At 31.6% G+C, this 19,516-nt stretch overlaps 1 protein-coding gene and 1 long non-coding RNA gene across 2 annotated transcripts in view; both read right to left on the bottom strand.

Annotated features, from left to right (window-relative positions):
* Positions 1-19,516, bottom strand: part of LOC130903512 (limbic system-associated membrane protein-like) — a 1,047,744-nt gene that overhangs the window by 830,821 nt on the left and 197,407 nt on the right. The window lies entirely within an intron of this gene.
* Positions 11,313-11,960, bottom strand: LOC130903518 (uncharacterized). Its single transcript, XR_009060753.1, has 3 exons — positions 11,686-11,960; positions 11,527-11,624; positions 11,313-11,465 (listed from the first exon to the last, which is right to left on the bottom strand). It is a non-coding gene; the product is annotated as an uncharacterized LOC130903518 (long non-coding RNA).

The raw sequence follows: 19,516 nt of genomic DNA, 5'->3' as shown, positions 1-19,516 counted from the left end.
CCACCCATGAATGAATCCACGGATAAAAGTGGTTCCATATAGAGATTTCTTAAACCTATGACGGTTAATTGATTTATTTTCAATTCCCATATCGTAAGCGTTGAGTACAGCTACATCCTCAATAAAAATCCTTTCCTTATCCTATCTTCCAATGTTAAGTTGTAAGTGAATTAAACGAAGTACCAGGAAAATGAAGTTTTGATCAGAATAATAAAAGACAGAAAAAAATTGTTAATACTGAGAGTTGAGAGAATTGACCTGAATTCGGAGAAAGACTGAGCACGTGAAAATTGATATTCATAAAAAAAATAGGGGAAAATTTCTGAGAAAGGGTAGAGAGAAACACTACTGCTCCATAGATGTGAAAAAATCTGTCGACAAAATTCAAAGCAACGACATGGAGTAGCGTAAGAATTAGTAGAGTCGAGAAGATTGTGATCCCAATTGTGAAGCACTATAAAAAACAATATAAACCTACACTACATAATAGAAAATCTACAAAATTAAGAATAAATATAGGATTCAAACATAAATATGTACTAAATTATTAATTGGCGAAGCCATAGAAAGCTCAACAATAGGAAAGAGAATAATGTATTGTAACTTTACAAGACTATCTAGATATATATGGGAAATATCGAAAAAAATGAAAAATATGTTCCTGTCTTCCAAGAAAAACATAAGATGAAATCGAACGGAATCATCTAAAAAAATAGATCAAGGTACATAAAACATTTTATCGAAATGCAAAATTGAAAAAATAAATCAATGTTTACAAGGAAACGGCTTGTTTTACATTAATTTACTACTTTTCTTTTTCTGGTAAAATTTAATTCCATATAAGAGTACGCATCACTAAAATTTTTCAGATTAATAATTGATGGGTTTCTTAGTGAAAAATGCAATTACTACTAAAAAATCAATAGTCATGACGCCTTAATATTATTATTAAAGACTAAAATTTTCACGATATTTTTCTATCATCATAATTGATATTTTTACATTATCGGTAAAAAGATAGTCGTTTTTTTTGGTCCAGTATAGGACCCCATAATTGGAAAAAATATCTACGTTAGTGACACTTAATATAATGGAGAGTAAAGAATAACAAAGCTCCAATATATTTGGGTTCCTAAGTAACAAATACACAAATGATGCTATATTCTCCCTCCTCAATGATGTGTACTCTAGCCTAAACGTTGAGTTTGTAAAATTCTTGTTGTGGACAATCCTTGAAATGGTTACATATTGCCTAATCAATCTATTATATCCTTATTGATTCGCATCACCGATATGCCCTTCCCTTCTGAGTTACGTGTGGTTTGAAATTCCAACTCTTCTTTCCTCATTCATCTTTAAATCCGTTTGCCAGATTCGTAAGCACTATTCTCCAATTTTAGAAAGAACGATGCACAGCTATCTACTTAGCAACGCGGAGCACGACCTTTACCTACCTACTCCACGTTCATAATTAGTTAAGGGCCCAATATTTTACAATGCAAAAAATGCACAATCACTTGCCATTTGAAATCAAATCGATACCATCTTTTCCCGCATTCTGCAATAATGGGAATATTTACTGGAAAGTGCCTTCTACTCTGTAAACGAATTCTTTTCTAATAATAATATTTAAATCCGGATATGCTGCATACTGGTTTAATTCTTGCTATAGACTTTTATACTTATTATTACCTATTAGCTTTATTTTTGTTACTCATTGTATTTTTATATTTATGTTTAGTTATTTTTAGGTTTATTTTTTAGTTTTTACAAGCTTTTGTCTACAAATTGTAACAATTTTTTGACAATAAAGCACATCTCTCTCTCTTTATTAAAAATACAAAACGATATGATAAAAATTTGTAAAATAACCATATCCATTTTGTTTAATTAAATTCCAAGAGTCATGAGAGAAAACACAAACGTGATTTTCTACATTAAAATAAATAATAAATCAATGTTACTTTAACTCTGTATTTGAAGATATATGGAAACATTTTGTAATTATCGAGTTATATCAATAAATAATATCAAACATATGAACTCGTTTCCTCGCCAGTAGAGTTTCCGCAGCGTGTTTTAAAGTGGTATTCCCAATAGGCCGAACTCACTTCAACCCGTAAAATCTAGGTTAACTCACCAGTGTCCTCTGAAATATACGAACGTATAGATCAATACAAAATGGAAGCTTTCAATTTTAAAGTGAAAGCATGGAAACATGGAAATATAACGAAATAAGATCATCGAAATTTCCTTTTAGAAATCTTCCAGCTTCCAACTACATGTAAGTAACACTTCCATGGATTTGTCAGGTTTAGATTATTCCTAACAAAACTTTGAAACCATGAAACAATATTATCAATACGTATTAACCCAAAATATATTCTCGTTTTCCACGTCTATGCTATATACTGGACTATTAACGCTTGATCGTTCATTTTTTTGTCCATCTTATTGATGTTATATTCCCCATAATGTCGCTGAAATGCAGAAAATGATGACTGAAATGGCCATCAAAATGTGAAGGAGACACCTGCTGAAATTCCGTGTCGTGTCGTAGAATTTACGACCATTGTTTTTTGTGATCGAACAATTTGGGATATCTAAAAAAACTAAGGGTTCTAGTGAACGACGAAAAGAGAATTCATTTTGTGTCTTTTATTAATAAGATTTATTTAGGACGTGTTTTTTATGGTTATCATTCACGATTTTGGTTTATAATTTTACAAGTACAAAGTTAATATTATTCTTCATTCTCCATTTGAAGTTATATTACTTGTTCATCAGGGATAATTTTCGAGAACAAATTTCATAATTTTGTCTCCGTGAATTCCTTCTACAACATTCTACTTATTTTTTCGCTTCACGTCCATCAATATTTTGCCACTTGCATCTCTGCTGACTCCAAAGGTTTTCCCTACTTTGCCGTGTCTGGTCGTGGTTTAGCAGTTATCGTCATTATCGACCTTGATATTGCCTTTGCTTTGATTCGAATGTGGTAGTCGAGTAAAATAGAATTTTTAATGCAAGGTACTGAGCAGAATACTTCATTCATCTATCTTGAACCTAAGCTTTGACTTCTACATATCTTGACATCTTGACACTTGTGCATAAGAAGTTAATCCAGTTTTGTTCCTTCAATTTTTTTAAGAAAATAGCTGATACCATGGTTAATATTATTTATAAATAAGTTTTTTACTTGAAAATTAATAATCAGTTTTAAATTAGTTTGCCTTTAAGTAAATAAAATGTATTAATGACCTAGGCCAACTATCAACTTTTGGTAACTCATCAGTTGCTGGAAAAGAAAACTATTTGAGAAAACTTGGAAGGCGTCACGAAAATTAATTTGGCGGCAAGCACTTCGTAATACTTATGCTAACGATTAAGGCTTGCAGAGAGTGTATCAATTATATATGCTTTTAATATACGATGATATATTGAAAAATTCTCAGCCAACTATAGAATCAAACAAAATTTCAATGTCAAAATATTTTATTACTCAATATATTCTCCTCTTAATTGAATACATTTATTACAGCGAACCTGCAACGTCTCTAGACCACCTTTAAAAAATCTTTCTTCTTGCTCTGCAAACCAGACCTCACAGCTTTTATTACCCCCTCGTTGGAAGAAAATTCACGACCTTTTAAACTTTTTTTCAGTTGAGGAAAGAGATGATAGTCGCATGGAGCCAAATCTGGTGAATAAGGGGGGTGTTCTATAATTCTAACCCTAAATCACGAATTTTTTGCATGGCAACATGAGATTTGAATGCAGGGGCGTTGTCCTGAAAAACAAAACACCTTTGGATAGCTTTCCGCGTCTGTTCTCTTTGATTTTTCCCCGTAAAGTGGTCAGTAATGTCAAATAGTAATCGCCAGTTATTGTTCTACCCTTATCCAAAAAATTAATAATGATTACTCCATGGCAATCGCAAACAACTGAAGCAAGAACTTTCCAGCAGATTCCATCGATTGTTGCTTTTTTCTGGATCGTAGAAATGTACCCAAGTCTCATCCATAATAAAAATTCGGTTTAAGAAATCTACATCTTTTTCAAATCGAGCACAGATCGAACGCGATGCTTTTACCCTTGCACGCTTTTGGTCAAAATTCAAACATTTGGAGATCTATTTTGCAGCAATTTTTCTCATGTCCAAATTGAGGTGAACTATATGATGAACGCGTTCGTATGAAATGAAATTCAGTGCTTCAGATATCCGTTTTAGTCCAATTCGACGTTCTTATAAAATCATGTCATGAGCTGCATCGATATTTTCGGGAACTGACACAGAAACTGGTCTTCCCGATCGGTCATCATCTTCAATGGAAAATTTACCTCCTTTGAAGCTTGCAGTCCAATTTTTCATGGTCGAATACGAAGGACATTGATTACCAAGGGTAGTAAGTATATCTTCGTAAATATGTTTACCTCTTAACCCTTCTAAATACAGGTACCTGATGATGGCTCGATGGACATCTACTGACACTCATAATAATTTATTGTTCGTTGCGACGGTATTTTGTTTATGCATGGAACTGATCTAGACTAACTGGATATGAATACTTCCTCGTAAAATAGATGAAATACAGTCTAATTTTCCATAAAATATCAACAATAGTTGAGTAGATTTTCAAAAGAAGTTAAGTAGAAACTTTTTCATTAGATACAGTGTTGACTAGAATCGATTCTTTTCTTCAGTTCTGACAGTCTCCTACTCACAGGTTTTTCACCTAAGAGTTGATCGTTCTCTACGTCCTCTTCCTAGGGGCTTTCATTCCAGTATACGTTATGGCATTTTTTGGATGTAACCATACTAGTGCACTGTTCTGTTATCTAGTTTCCTTGTTATTGAGCATTTTATATCAATCGTTGTCATTTTTCTGTAGTTCTTATTTTGTCGGTTTCTTTTTTAATTTGTTTTCCTCGTGCTACTTTTATTTCAATGTCTCTTACATATCTTAGGTAGATTCAAAATAATTAAAAGTCCCCATAATTCGTATTCTCAGATCAGCTTTCTCTTACTCTTACATTTTCTATACCATCTCTGTAGAGTATGTTCCTCATATGGTTAGGTGTTCGGCCATATCCTTGTTATAATTATTGGTAATAATCCGTTTCTCTCTTATTCTTCCCATAGCTTTCCGTAATTGTTTCCTAGGTACACTACCAAATGCTTTCTCCCTGTTTATATGTGTCATATTCTGATGTTCTTGATTCTGTATTTTCTTTTTTACTTTCTATGTCTTGTCTTATGATGAATATATTCTCCAGACACACCTACTTTCCCGGAATCCTGATTGTTCTTCCAAATCGTCGATGTGTTTCTCTATTTCGTCTTTTTTCATTGTGAAGAGCCTTGCGAAAGAAAGGATGACAATAATTTCTTAATGATTATTGTTTGATTTCTCATGTAATAATTGATGGCTGCTTACGCATTTTTTTTCTGTTTCATGTCATAACATTGTTTTCATGTCCCTTTTGGTGATGATTTCCATATATTTATTTTGGATAATCAGTTTTTCACCTATCAACCCGTAAAATTGATTTCTTTTATTATAGGTTATTCCATAAACGCTTTCAAAATATTTATTCTCCATACTATTTTCGTCTTAAGCACTTTAGTGATAATGAGTTTAAAAGATTAGTGGCCGATACAAATCACTAATCACTAATTACATTTGAATATTACCCCGTATATTCTGAATTGATTTTTATGCTTAAATTGAATTTGTAGCGGCTGTTATTTTGAATGAACAAATCCACTAACCATTCCAACCGTTACACATGAATAATTTTCATTGCCTCAAATTTAATTAGATCAACTGTTAACTGGTTCTGCGGCTGCCAACTCAGCCGTCGTAATATAATCATACATGAGATTCTTCCGTCTATTATTTCTCCTAGGTAAATATATGTTTCGAACTTTTGATGGGTTAAGGCCTGGATAAACAGTAGTGTGAAGGGTTTAAATACCGTGACTAATATATTGAGCCGTTTAGACCAGGTTCCTAATTAGTTTACATGAAAACCTTCATTATGCAAAGTAGTAAAATTAATGTATGTTTATGTAGAAAGTTTAGCGTTGTAATTAATTTGGATTTACTGAAGTTTAATTTTAGATGAAAGTCTTAACGTTTAGAATGTTACAGTACTTGAGAGCTCTTTGGATATACTATTCTTTCATCACTGAAAATATATTTTTCATTCATAGGTTCCAAGCATGATATCACAAAAACGTATAATCAACATCAGACTATATTGAAATATTTTAAATTTTAATATTTTTACTTCGGAAGATATTCAGATTTTATTGTCATTTTTTTTAATAAACAAGAATTTTGCTTTGTTTCCAATACAATAAGAAAGCTGAATGTGTCAATAAAATTTTTAATTTCACTTTCATATTCAAATTCATTTCATACCCAATTGCTAAATGATGTACTGTACCTAGACTCGATGTTAACACATGAAAAGTTCGTTAGATATATTATACGAAATTTCTAGTTTGTATGATGTCAAAAAATAAGAAAACTTATACATGAGACCAATTTTCAATCGAATGTGCTGCGTGAATTTTTTGTGTCTACATATAATCTGCATTATTATTATTTCAACTCTAATTATTTTCATTTGATTCACATCGAGTGATTATTATAAATCTGTATTATAAATCAATTAGTATGGTCTTCTGGAGATCATTTGATATATCTATATCTACTGTGGACATTTTTTGATTCAGTACTACAGACAAATTTAATTTAACCCCTCTTTATTTGCAATCTGTAAAATTTTACTATGAGCAGATTTAAAGGAATATAAACTGTTTTGTAGGGGAATCACCTAGTGAGTGGCAATTTCCCTCACAAAAAAATCGTTTGATTGATGGATAATCACACAACACATCACTATGATACCAAAATCTGTCTGTCAGGCAGGTCACATGGAAGATGCCTCCTAAGCCTTCGCTGGGTGTGAGGTCTCATTAGAGTTTGAGCCAATATGTTGGGATGGGTTTCCATGCGGTAAAAATATTTTTAGGAGAAGTGAGATATTTCTTCTTTAATTGTCTTAATTTGGAGGTCACAAACAATAACGCTAAATCTTTCTAGAATTGCTATACTTGAGTTGGATGTAGTGCCCCATAGTTGAATAACATAACTTCAAATGGGTTTCAATGTGTCTTTGTATATTATCAGCTTGTTGTCGATTATTAGTTGAGATTTTTGACCTATTAACCAGTACAGTTCGTTGAGTTTTAGACCCAATTTCTGTTGGTTATTATGTCTGTGCTCCAGGTTAGTCGTCGGTCCAGATGAATTCCAAGTTATTTTGCACTGTCTTTTTGTTGCAGGAGATGCCTGTTTAATATTACATTAGGGCAGGTACTTCTCCGTTGAGTGTATGTATAAAAGCTCGTTCAGACGGTGACATACTATTATCAGAAATGACGGAACTCATAACTGTAGTAGTGGATGTATTAGAGGAACTAATTAATTTAAAGTTGAGGCAAAAATTAAAAAGGCGAGTGTGGGTAAGAAAGTGGATTACACGTAGGAACACATTAGGTGCATCAGGAACACTGCTGAGGGAATTGGAGATAATAGGAGACGAATCCTTTCCTTTAAAAGAGTATCTAATGAAACCTGATCCTAGGCTATAGTATTACGGAACGTGTTTTTGACTCTAGATTGTTTCGAGCAAAAAGAATAAGCGAAAATAGATTTTGAATTATAACAAATCTTTTCCGGATATCTTTAAGAGCAATAGATCTTGAACCAGAAAGAGTTGTTAAAATCGTTAAGACGTGCTGTGCTTTACATAATTGGGATAGGAAAACAGCTAAGTCAAATTATGGATTAACACCTGATGTTGAAGATAGAGAGAACGCTAAAATTGTTTTAGAAACTGGAGAGCACAACTTCATTCTCAAGCTACTTGATAAGTATAGCTCCAACAAATACTAGAAATTTCAATAATGCTACGTGTCAAAAGCGTGCACAGTTAACCGATTACTTTATGGGCTTATGGGCTTTATGGGATTACTTTATGGGCGAAGTATAATGGCAATACAGGATGGTGAATCTACAAGTCACCGGGGGCGATAACTGATGAAATTCCAGAAAAATTCGCATTTTTCTTTTTCTTTATCATAACTTCCTTAACTTTATTCAAATTACTCTAAACTAATCATTTTTTTCTTACCAAATTTGTCTCAGACTAAGGTTCAAATTCTTCGTTTTTGAAAAGGAAGGCGTGAGCAAAATTATACCAGTGGAGCTTTCATTAACACTAGAACCAGTTGTCATTGATTTTTTTACCTTTCGAAATTCATTGTTGAATGTTCCTCGAATTGATCTAATTTTTAGCCTCAATGCTTTTTATTTTCTAGTTTAAAAATGCGCTGATCTGATTGTAGATTTTGGAGGACATTATGTTGAAAAATTTCATATATGCTTTTCATTATGAAGTCATTACCACCGCCAAACCATACAACCAAAAATAATGGAACAATTAGGTGTCCGTGGGGCATATAAATTGAAAATATACAATTAGATAATTATGTAAGTGGATAGTAAAAATAAATTAAAATAATAAAAAATATACTAGATGTATGCGATGTGTTTGGAGAAATGTTGAATATTTCCAATTGAATTTTAAAATAAAATGGAATCAGATATGAACAGATAATACTTGTGATATAATCCACAACGCAGTTTTTTCTTACTTTTTCTATATTCTATTCTCTATCATTGAATGCGTATAGAAGAAATTGTCCCTATTAGTCTCATTTGATTGAATTTATACTCAATTTTTTTTTTCGTTTCAAACATCATCAAACATCATATGTTTTTGTATAAATTTCAATTGTTTTACATGCGATTTAGCACGTTAAATGTAATTCTGGTAACACTCAATTGATATTTTTTGCTTAAAGCCTAGAAATGTATTTCATTTCTCTATGAATCGAAACACATTTTCTAAACGAACCAGTGAGTAAAACAAACGAAATCTCAATACAATGAATCAAGAAAAGTTTCGATACGCAATCTAGAAATAACGTCGTGGCAGGAAATTGTTGGAGAACGATTTGTATGTGATAATAAAGACACGAAACATCTTCTGAGATCTACATCCTGAAATAGGTTCAAGTTGTTAGTTAACTGGAATTCTGTAATTTCCGTCAGTTTATGATTCGAGAAGGAGAGATAATCCAGTGATTGCTAGCCCAGGCACACTTAATTTGATTGGATTCCGGAACATCTGCCTGAAAACCGACTTCTCATATGGTGAGATGAAGTGATTTTTTTGTCTCCGCAACATATTTGCGGATTTATTATGGAAGAACTAACAATGATTGCTCCGGTAAAATTCAGTGGAAGAAAGTAATTTCTTGTCTAATGTAAAACGCATATACATTGAGTATGAGAGATTTTTTTGCTACATTCCTCTTAATTCTTAATATCCAATTCTCAAACTGGATTTTTTGCTGATTGTTTTTATACTGATGAAATTTTTGTGTGTCATTCAACTAAACATTGAAAACATTCAGTTTTCAATCTGTTGTACTTTTATTTATTCTTGACATATTACAATCAGGGAAATTTTCTACACGTAAAAGCATATAAGATTTTTTTCTCATTTTTCTCATAATTTTTCGCGTGAAGTCAGGGATCAATATAGTATTTTTCTATCTAGATATAGTTCTCCATTTCCGGAGATTAGACTCGGTACATACGAACGGAGGAACATTCTTCTCATGTATACGGAAAAAAGTGTGCTTCATTTGCCGTAGAAAGTTTGGACAGTAATTCTTTCAACTTAATCTTGTTTCACAACCACATAATTTCTCTAATGTGATTTGTTAACAGAAACTTTTTTATTCCTCTGTTAGTTGAGTAATATTTTAAAACAGTTTAGATGTGGCAGATGTTTTGTTGAAATATCTGTAAGTTTGCAATATTATGACTGAAGAAGTAAATTACTTTTATCAATGCAAATCTGATTCTACCTACATCGAGTTAACAATATTTGGATGTAATACTCCTAGAATAACAAATACAAACAATCCTTGTACAAAATGAAATAACTAAGCCATGATAATTACACCCGGAAATTCCCGTCGCATATGCTTTCTGAATGCGTGTCGTTCAATTTTTTTCTCAATACCCAAACAGCAATTAAAATATCCTCAGTAGAGAACAGAATATATATATATATATATATATATATATATATATATATATATATATATATATATATATATTTATTGTTATATCAAATTTAGGAAGACATGTCTCTCTCCCACTTTTAATACAATTTATTTGACTAATTTCCATAACTTAAACGACGATGTTTCTCCATTTTTAACATTTTAATTGTAATAATTTTTTTGCTTTCTTTATCAATCTTTCTGTTCCATTTTTACAGTCCAAATATTCTTTTTTTGTTCATATTATTGTTAGGATCTTTTTTCAATTCAATATAATTTATTTTTTTTGTTAACAGTGAGGAAGTAATCCATGCTTTTCTTTTTTTTGATCACGTGTTACCCTCTAGTAAGTAATATATTGTTGTACTGATTTCTGTATAATATTTATTAATTTTTTTGTTTTGGTACCAAGATCTGATTCCAGAAGGATGTCGTTAACTGTATGTTTTTTAATAATTTTTTGTTATCAATGTATTTTTTATATTTAATATTATTGTTGGTATAATGTCTCTCTATTGTTTCTCCAAGAACGAGTTGTAGCAATGTTGTGTGATGGTCAGTAATAGATGTGGCAATTGTCATAGGTAGTATGTTATCATAATCATTTGTATGAACAAATATATGGTCCAGATATTTTTTTGTACGCTGGCGGGAATATTAATTGTTGATCTATAACCATGTTCACTCATGATATCAATATAGTTTTTTGTTTTCTCCATTTCTTTTAGAATATTAATATTAATATCACCTAAAAAGAACTTGTAGTCTCATTTTTCATTATCATTTACTAATAAGTCGTTTAACTCCTTGATAAACTTGGTTTCATCACTAGCAAGGGATGTATAAAATGAATTTATTATGAAGACTTTATTTTCATAATTTATTTTCAACCTAAGAAAGTTACTTAAATTTAGTTCTATTAATTAATGTGAGTCACACATTTCTGATTTTATGAAGATTACTATTCCATCATTTTGGTTGTAATTACCATAATTGTACAAAGTTCTGTATCCGTTAATATTGAATGTGGTAATATTAGGTATATGGGTGATTCCGTTCTAACTGTGATATTCAATGTCCTGTATTGTTTTTTTGTACTAGTCATTAATTAATAATCAATTAATAAAAATTTTGTGTTAATTGAATAATTCTTAAGATATTTAAACATTATTTTTATACAATATAACTTGCCACTTAAAGAAAACTTATACTACATCACTTGAATGTCAGTACCGTGTCATGTCCATTCCTAGAATTTACCGATAAATTATTAATTTTTTTTGTCGTAACAAATGATTTAAACTAATTACCTTATAAATTCTAATGTTTATGATCAAACTGAGGAAAATTGATGCACTTGTTGTTTAATATCTTAAGTTACCATGTCAGTACCGTGTCATGTCCATTCCTAGAATTTACCGATAAATTATTAATTTTTTTTGTCGTAACAAATGATTTAAACTAATTACCTTATAAATTCTAATGTTTATGATCAAACTGAGGAAAATTGATGCACTTGTTGTTTAATATCTTAAGTTACCATGTCAGTACCGTGGATAAATGAGTCAGTACCGTGGAACTCAAAATCCGACATTTGTGTCTTGCTCGTGATACTTTGAAGTTGTAGTAAATTCCTCTTAGAGTTTTATTTTTACAGTAAAATAGATGAATAATATGCATAAAAAAGTTAGAAAAGTTAAATTTTAAAATCTTGAAATTTTGAATACAAAAAATCACAGTTAGAACGGAATCACCCATATGTCTTGTTTCTGTTAAAACTATAAATCAATATTACTCCTTAGGCTTTCAACTAATACCAAAAATTCATCTAGATTGCAATCTACGCACGTATATTACTGTTTAAAATTTTTAGATTTGAGTTAACATCATTAACTTCTAATACCTGCCTCACTTCCTCGGATGTGTTGAGTTCATATGTTTCAAGCTTCCCAATAACAATTATAGAAGTCAAACTCTTCCGGTTATAGGATCAAGAACAAAATATATTTTGATCATATTTTCCACTAAAGATTTCATATTTCAATCCCTGGCAAATTGTTAATAATTAGAGATAATGTGTAATGAGCTTCAATAGGATGAAAATTATTGTATTATAATTCTTGATACATCAAATCTACTAAGCGACAGCAATTTGTGAGTATCATATAATGAGTCAGGAGCTCTACTCAACAATTTCCTGTAAATTCTTGTACTTGATTATAATTTTTTGTCTCAATATCTGTAGCTACAAACTACGATATACGTTAATTGAACCTTTTACCTAGATCATTTATCTCAATGCTTATTGATTCTCAAGTATCAACATTAGTTCGTGGTTTCTTGTTCCTTTAGAGGCAGTTGGGAAGTCCCAGGAAGTGTTTCAAGCTTTTGGAAAAAATTACAGGATAAGAATAAAGTGAAATTCTAACATTTCACTGTTATAGTGGGAATACTTGATCTAAATTCCAAGATATTTTACTTAACAACAGAATGGTACCTACTATGTATTATTGACAAGTTCAGGTTAGGTTAGTTCAAGACAGCGTTCATGTTATGAGAAATTTCTAATTTCCAAAAAATACTTGATTTCCAATATCACCAGAATATCATTGAAAACTGATATTTGAAACTTGAGGTAGTCAAATCCATTTCTACGTAGTCAATGGCAAAATCGAATTCAATTGTTATCACTCAGTAAATATGTAATAACTAAATAAATATGAGATTAAATTTGAAAGGGAAACAATTACCAAAAAAAAAACAAACCTAGTGGAAATTCCGTCCCAAAAACAGAACTTCGAAAAAAATTGATATATCACTTGATAGTACTATGATAGTGTTCCTTTCTGGTTTTGTTTACTTTAGAACTAGGGGTAATATTCAACAGTTACTGAACTTCTTAACATCATAACATAAATATTATGTTTCATTAATCATAGTAGTGGTAAATCGTAGCTGTATTGCCGAAATTCAGTATCATTATTCAATTTTTCCATTTTGAATAAAAAAAAGAATTAAAGTAAGACGAACTTTCTTCCAATCCATGAATATGTATATAATGCCATAAATAAAATTTTTCGTGAAATATTTTTTTGCTATTTTGTACTTATAAGTTTTCCGACCCATTAAAACCTGGTGAAGCATTTTTTCCACTTCCGTTTATCGATGGTTGTGGCGTCTACTTTTCACTCCGTGACACATTCATTTCGAGTTTTTATTGTAAAATTTATTTCGTACTGAATGGAATAGTAAACAAAGTTGGGAGAAAACTTTGAGAACTATAAGAATATCCTATTTTTGTGTGCAATGACCCAGCTTCACCTCCAATAAATCCATAAAACTTTGTCTATATAAGCAGAGAAAGGAAAAATATCACCAAGTGTTGAACTTAACACTCAGGAGACGTTATGTTCAGTTTTATTCCGAATTGGTCTTATGATTTCACTACAGTAGCAAAAATTTATTATTTATCTACGTTGATTCACCATTTGATAATGTTTCTCCACAAACGAATAAATATGAATTATGAATACTTTCTGAAAGATTATTATTTTTAATTGAAATAAAGCGATGTTCACCTCTCAGAGCGAATATATATAATCGGCTATACATTCCAATTGGAATAGTAATCGCTCAATCAAGAGCTCATTGACTTGTTTCTTGTGATGAGTTCAATCCACCTAAGCGAATATTTCGCCATTATTAGAAAATGAGAAACTGGAACAATAACCCAAATATTATAAATAACTTTCATTCTGTGATTGCAATATTTTCATTTATCTTTGCAATTCTTAAAGTTTTTCAAATTATCCTTTGAATTTGCTGTTCAATGCTTGTAGTTGGAATACTTACATTGTACTATTGGTATCAGCTATAATAAAATCCATATCATATATTGGTAAATTTGCTAGATAATTTAACCACTTACGAGTATGGTGGTTTCAACCTGTTATAATATTCGGGAATTCATTGGCGAATAGAAATTATGAATTGATCATACACTTGGTAACATAGGTCATCATTTTTGATTTGCGAGAGTAACCATCTGTGAAAGTTTCTTAATAAGTCAGAAAAAGTTTAAAAATGCAAAGAATTGCTTCATAATAGATTCAATTTTAGGAGGACATGCTAAAAACACAGATAATAAGAATTTTTTGACAATCACTTGACAGGTATTCTTGAAGACTGGGCTTCAATATGAAGCAAGGATTAGAGGGGAAGAGTTGAGAAAACGATTTGGAATATTCCTTCCAAGCTTCTACAGAAAAAATATGTTCAAGATTCCAATCGGAAAATATAACCGTTTGAAGACATAGTTTTTGAGGATAGTACAGCTAAAATAAGAAAGCTATAAGTACTTCCACAGAGATTCTAGTTCTTCAGCTTCGTAAACTGAAGTGATTAGCAAGATCTGGAAAACTATAATGAATACTCATCGAATGGCTTAAAAAGCTCAATTCACAGCGGCCGTTTAAAATGCATTACCGCATTGTCCAGGAAACGCTACAGCTACATCCAAATATTGAACACTATATGCCAAGACATATGTGGTCTGCATATCAAAACGAATGGTTTCATTATAAATTTATTACAGCCTTCCAATGAAATCAATATTCAATGTGATGTAATTAATTAAATTAATATAAGAACGTTATGACTACGTTACCTGAATGAAGTCATTACTTATCAAAGAAGCGGCAACCACTTTTCTCTTATTTAATAGACTTTCTGATGGCCCATATTTTGCCATGAAAGGCCGTAACGTGGATGAATAATGTAATTATCCCATAGTTAAAGCCCATGATTTGATTGAAATTGAACAAAGCGAGATTGCTTGATGTTAATTTGGGATTAAGTAATTGCTCCCTAAATAAATTTTTATTCCTTTTATTAACAACTTGAGGGTGTCTGTCTACTTGATAAGGTTTACTTTAATGAATTACTAAAATTAATTGAGATGATTTGCTTCTTATTACTCACCAGATTTATTGCTACTTATATACTCCTATCTAACCCTATTAGCTTTTAAAGGAAACTGTAGTTAGTTCATGCATTTTAATGAGCCGCTTTTATGGACTTGCTCTTTAAATTTCGTTTGGATCGCATTGAGAAATGTCGTAAATTTTTATATTTTGGTTGGTTGATAGATTTGTGTCACATTTAACTGAAATTAGAATGAATATACAATTCACAAAATTACTACTGGTTGCAAGAAATAGCATTTTAGAATTGATATGTCGTTCTCTATTAGCACAACAATGTTAAGCGTCGTTTGTACATTTTGAGGACGGTTTACGCACATGACACAAAGTTGAATGTATTTTATATTTCCAGTTTAAGGCTTCAGAAGAATCCACCAGCATAAAGAAAGATCTAGTTGACAAATTGCGAAATAATGAATAATTATTTTCTATAGTTAGTGCAATTGTGATTTACATTCTGGTTGTATGTTTATCATGATTGTCCACCTTTGTTCGTTGAAATAGCATACAAATGTTAGGACAGATTTTTACAATTTACTCGACACTTGTTGCCTTGCTTACCAATTAAAGTTGAGCTATTAGGTGAGTATTTATAAAAAAAATATTTCATTATACCATATACTCTTTCGAGCCAACTAGGGTAGATTTGAACCTATTTGTTCGTTACAAGAAGGAATAAGTTCATTACTCACTAATTTTAAAAAATGTCTATTTGCTGTTGTATCTATAACAGTAAAAACTCTTTTCACTCCACCTTTCTGAATCGAGCTAGAAGAGCTTGATTTGATATGGACATCTGGTCAAAAACTATGTTCCGTGGGTATTAGGAGAAATGCGCATAGTGATCTACAATGAAAATGAAAGGATAAGGTCCTTCGATTTTATTAACTACAGCTACAGAATGAAAATTGAAATAAGTCATACTGGTCCAGTTGCTTTCCGGTCTGATTTCACTAAAGGCACTGGCAATAATTTAGCGGAAAGATCCTTCTTTACTGGAAGAACTAAGATAGCTTCTACGACCTATTATTACATTCCGCGTCATGACTGAGTCACTTTTAAAAGAATCCATAATAAAACTTGAAAATGTAAGACAGAATTAACACCTATAAAGCCAGCTTTAGACTTTTCGCGTTTCATACTATTCTCGTGCTGTTTCGCGAAAAATGAAACGAAATGCGAAACACTCTCTTTACACTTTCGGACGAAATGCACCTCTTTACACTTATCGCGTTTCGCGTTTTCGCGGTCTTTTCGTGCTATTTCGCGATAAGTCTAAAACCGGCTTAATGATAATAAAACTCTAGATAACAGAACGAATGTTTAATATATTTTTGACAATAAATAATCGAATAGGAGAACAAAGTTAGTAATTATTGGAAGCTCCATTCTTTTCAATCACTATATGTAATCTTCTTGGGTTGGAGTGAATTGAATTCCAACAAATCTTTGCATTTATATAGCAAGGTCTTCCTATGCGGTTTCAATGGCTTCCCTTAGCTCTTCTTGATTTCTGGGATTATAATTTCCTTTTATCAACCTCGCTCATAGAATTTCAATGGGTTTTATATCAGGACTACATACCGGGTACGGTAAATTCTTAATATTGTTTTGTCAAAACCCTCAATGAATTATGTTTTAATTTAATTATATGCTGTAGAACGTGATCCTGGAAAGTTTATTGCATATTGCATTTGAAATTTTGCTTCCTCTAGATCCAGCCTTTCGGCGCAAGGTCCCATCTTCTTCATAAAGCCTCTTCATTCTATCTACGCTACTAGCATTAAGACCTAGATGAATTACCAGTCTACCAATTTGGCAGTAATGGCAACTTTATCAGTTAACTGAGGAGTCATTAAGTACACTTTCACTTCAACTGAACTAAAATTAATTATTGAATTATCTGTCATAAGCATATCACATTAGGTAGCATATCTGATTTCCAGAGGCTTACTGTAAACAGTTAAGTAGAAAGAAGGCAAATACAAGCGTAAGTTTGTTATCACAAATAACACATGAAGAACTACTAATCCACACTGGTGAAGGTTCTCTGGCTTGGTTAAGAAACCTATTATCCAAATCAATTTCAAGGCAAGCTCTTATTGAGGATATTAAGGATAAGATAAGAAGGTAATTCCTAAGATGTGGCCTAGTAGAATATCCTTGACGTTGAGGCAGCGATGCTCGGGTAATCTCCAATTATGAAAAGCCTTTATGAGATGAGGCCACCAATGAGACTATAAACGCCCAGACAATATAAAATCATCAGTGCCTCCCCTCTAACAGAAATAGTAATTGTGAGATATATTAGATGTTGTTAGTTGATGTAAAGCATATGAGATAAGAAACGTTTCACAAAGTAGTTACTGGATATGAGAAAAACATTAAATTGATGTCTTAGCATTCTATGTATACGTAAAATGTTGCCATCAATCATTTCTGAATACAATAATTTGATTGGTGACCTTTATTTCTCACATTTCAAATTGGTTTTATTGATAAATAGTAACATGGTACATAGATTGCTATTAAAACCAACATTACAAATTTATTTTTCCTGCTCCTACCTTGTATAATTCCATTGTTTACAGGACAGTATCTGAAATTTTCATCCACACATTTTAGAAATGTATTAATTGCTTGTTATAACTCTTATCAGTATTTTTTGAACCTATGTCAACTGACTAATTGAGATTTAGACCCCTTGAGACGACGGTTAGGCCAGAGAAAAAAGCATTGTTATGAATTATCTAAATATAGGTAATCCGTTATCGTTATATAATTACCTCATCCAAAATGCCGCACATTCCAAAAATTGCTGCAATGAAAATCTATTCTTTATTTTGAAGTAATCAAAAATACGTCGTGTGAATGTTGAGTATTCGAGTATCAACACGGAATAGTTTTCAACCCTTATTTTTATGTTTCAGTCCCACTTTTCAAAGTGGAATGAGGTGTTGACGTGACAAATTCAATCAGTCAATTTGCCTTCTAAGACCCTCTCTTTGCGAACGAAACTTAGAAAGCAAGAACTATCTTTGTAGTCAATTCCTTCGTTTGCAATCACTGATATTTTATATTCGTGTCAATTGAGTTAATATTTAAAACTAGAACTGGTGGAAGAATTTTCGTCAGTTTGAATTATATGAATATAGAAATTCATTTCACTCAAAGCTTTTCACGTAGAATTAAGTTGAAACTATTATCACTTTAACCCAGCTTTTAATATATGAAAAGGTAGAAACCAAAAATGATGATTTTAAAATTAGTGCCTCGAGCGAATTATATCCAAGTTTTATCTTTGTCGGGCTTTTTCAAAGATTCAAATTAATGTGATTGTTTGCGAAAAAAGGATTTCTAATGCTCAAACAAATGTAATATAGACATTAAAAGTGACAAAACCATGTCCTAAAAGTAAATAACTATCCTGTTATCAAACTAACGTGGAAGCTGTTAGTACAATATTATTCAAGGGTCCATTATTCTAGTGTTGCTATTAAATTTGAGACTGCGTGACAAATTTGTGTATGTTATCACTATAATAATAGGTTATCAGAAAAATAAACCGGTTATTTTTCTCCTACGATGGTTACTGTCAAAACATTGGTCAACGTGGTAGAACGTCATTTTTTGATGAACCTTATCCAAGGCCTAGTATATTATCTCAAAAATCCAGGATCTCCTAGCACCACCCATTGGAACTATAGGAGTTAGCATAAACATTTAAAAACATCGCATCGCTCATGACCTATAGAGTTCTGGATATAAAAAGTCGGCGAGATGAGGAAGTGTTTGCTCATTCCGGACAAAACATTGATCCACTCATACTCAGAGAACATGAAATAATCGAAGCAGTGAACTTAACCAGGTGAATGTGCTCCAACGAAAGCGGACTGTCTTATCGGCTGAAAAATTAATTTTTTCTACCACCCAAAGAAAGACAAAATGATCGCATGTCTGTACTATGTCACATTATCAGGCAACATGCAAATTCTGTTAGACCAAACATGAAAAATTTCTTGCTGAACAGAAATAATGGGACTATTGTCGCCATCGAAGCCGACTTTGCAGACTTTACGTGAAGCGTACTTTTCAAACGGGTTGAAGAAAGTACTACTTTTTCAAAATTTTTGTTTCTCTAAGTACTTACCGGAACATCCTAGCACTTATCTCTGTAAAGGAATACTTCAACGTGATTTTTATCCACTGAAATACACTCGTCAAGTGACAATTTAATAATTGTTCCCGAATATCCTGAAGATTTTTAAGATTAACTATTTTAAGCTTAATTTATATGTAACGGAATTTTTAATTCAAT

The sequence above is a fragment of the Diorhabda carinulata genome, chromosome 2 (assembly GCF_026250575.1).
Source record: "Diorhabda carinulata isolate Delta chromosome 2, icDioCari1.1, whole genome shotgun sequence".
Lineage (NCBI taxonomy): Eukaryota > Metazoa > Arthropoda > Insecta > Coleoptera > Chrysomelidae > Diorhabda > Diorhabda carinulata.
This window is presented reverse-complemented; position numbering and strand designations above follow the sequence as displayed.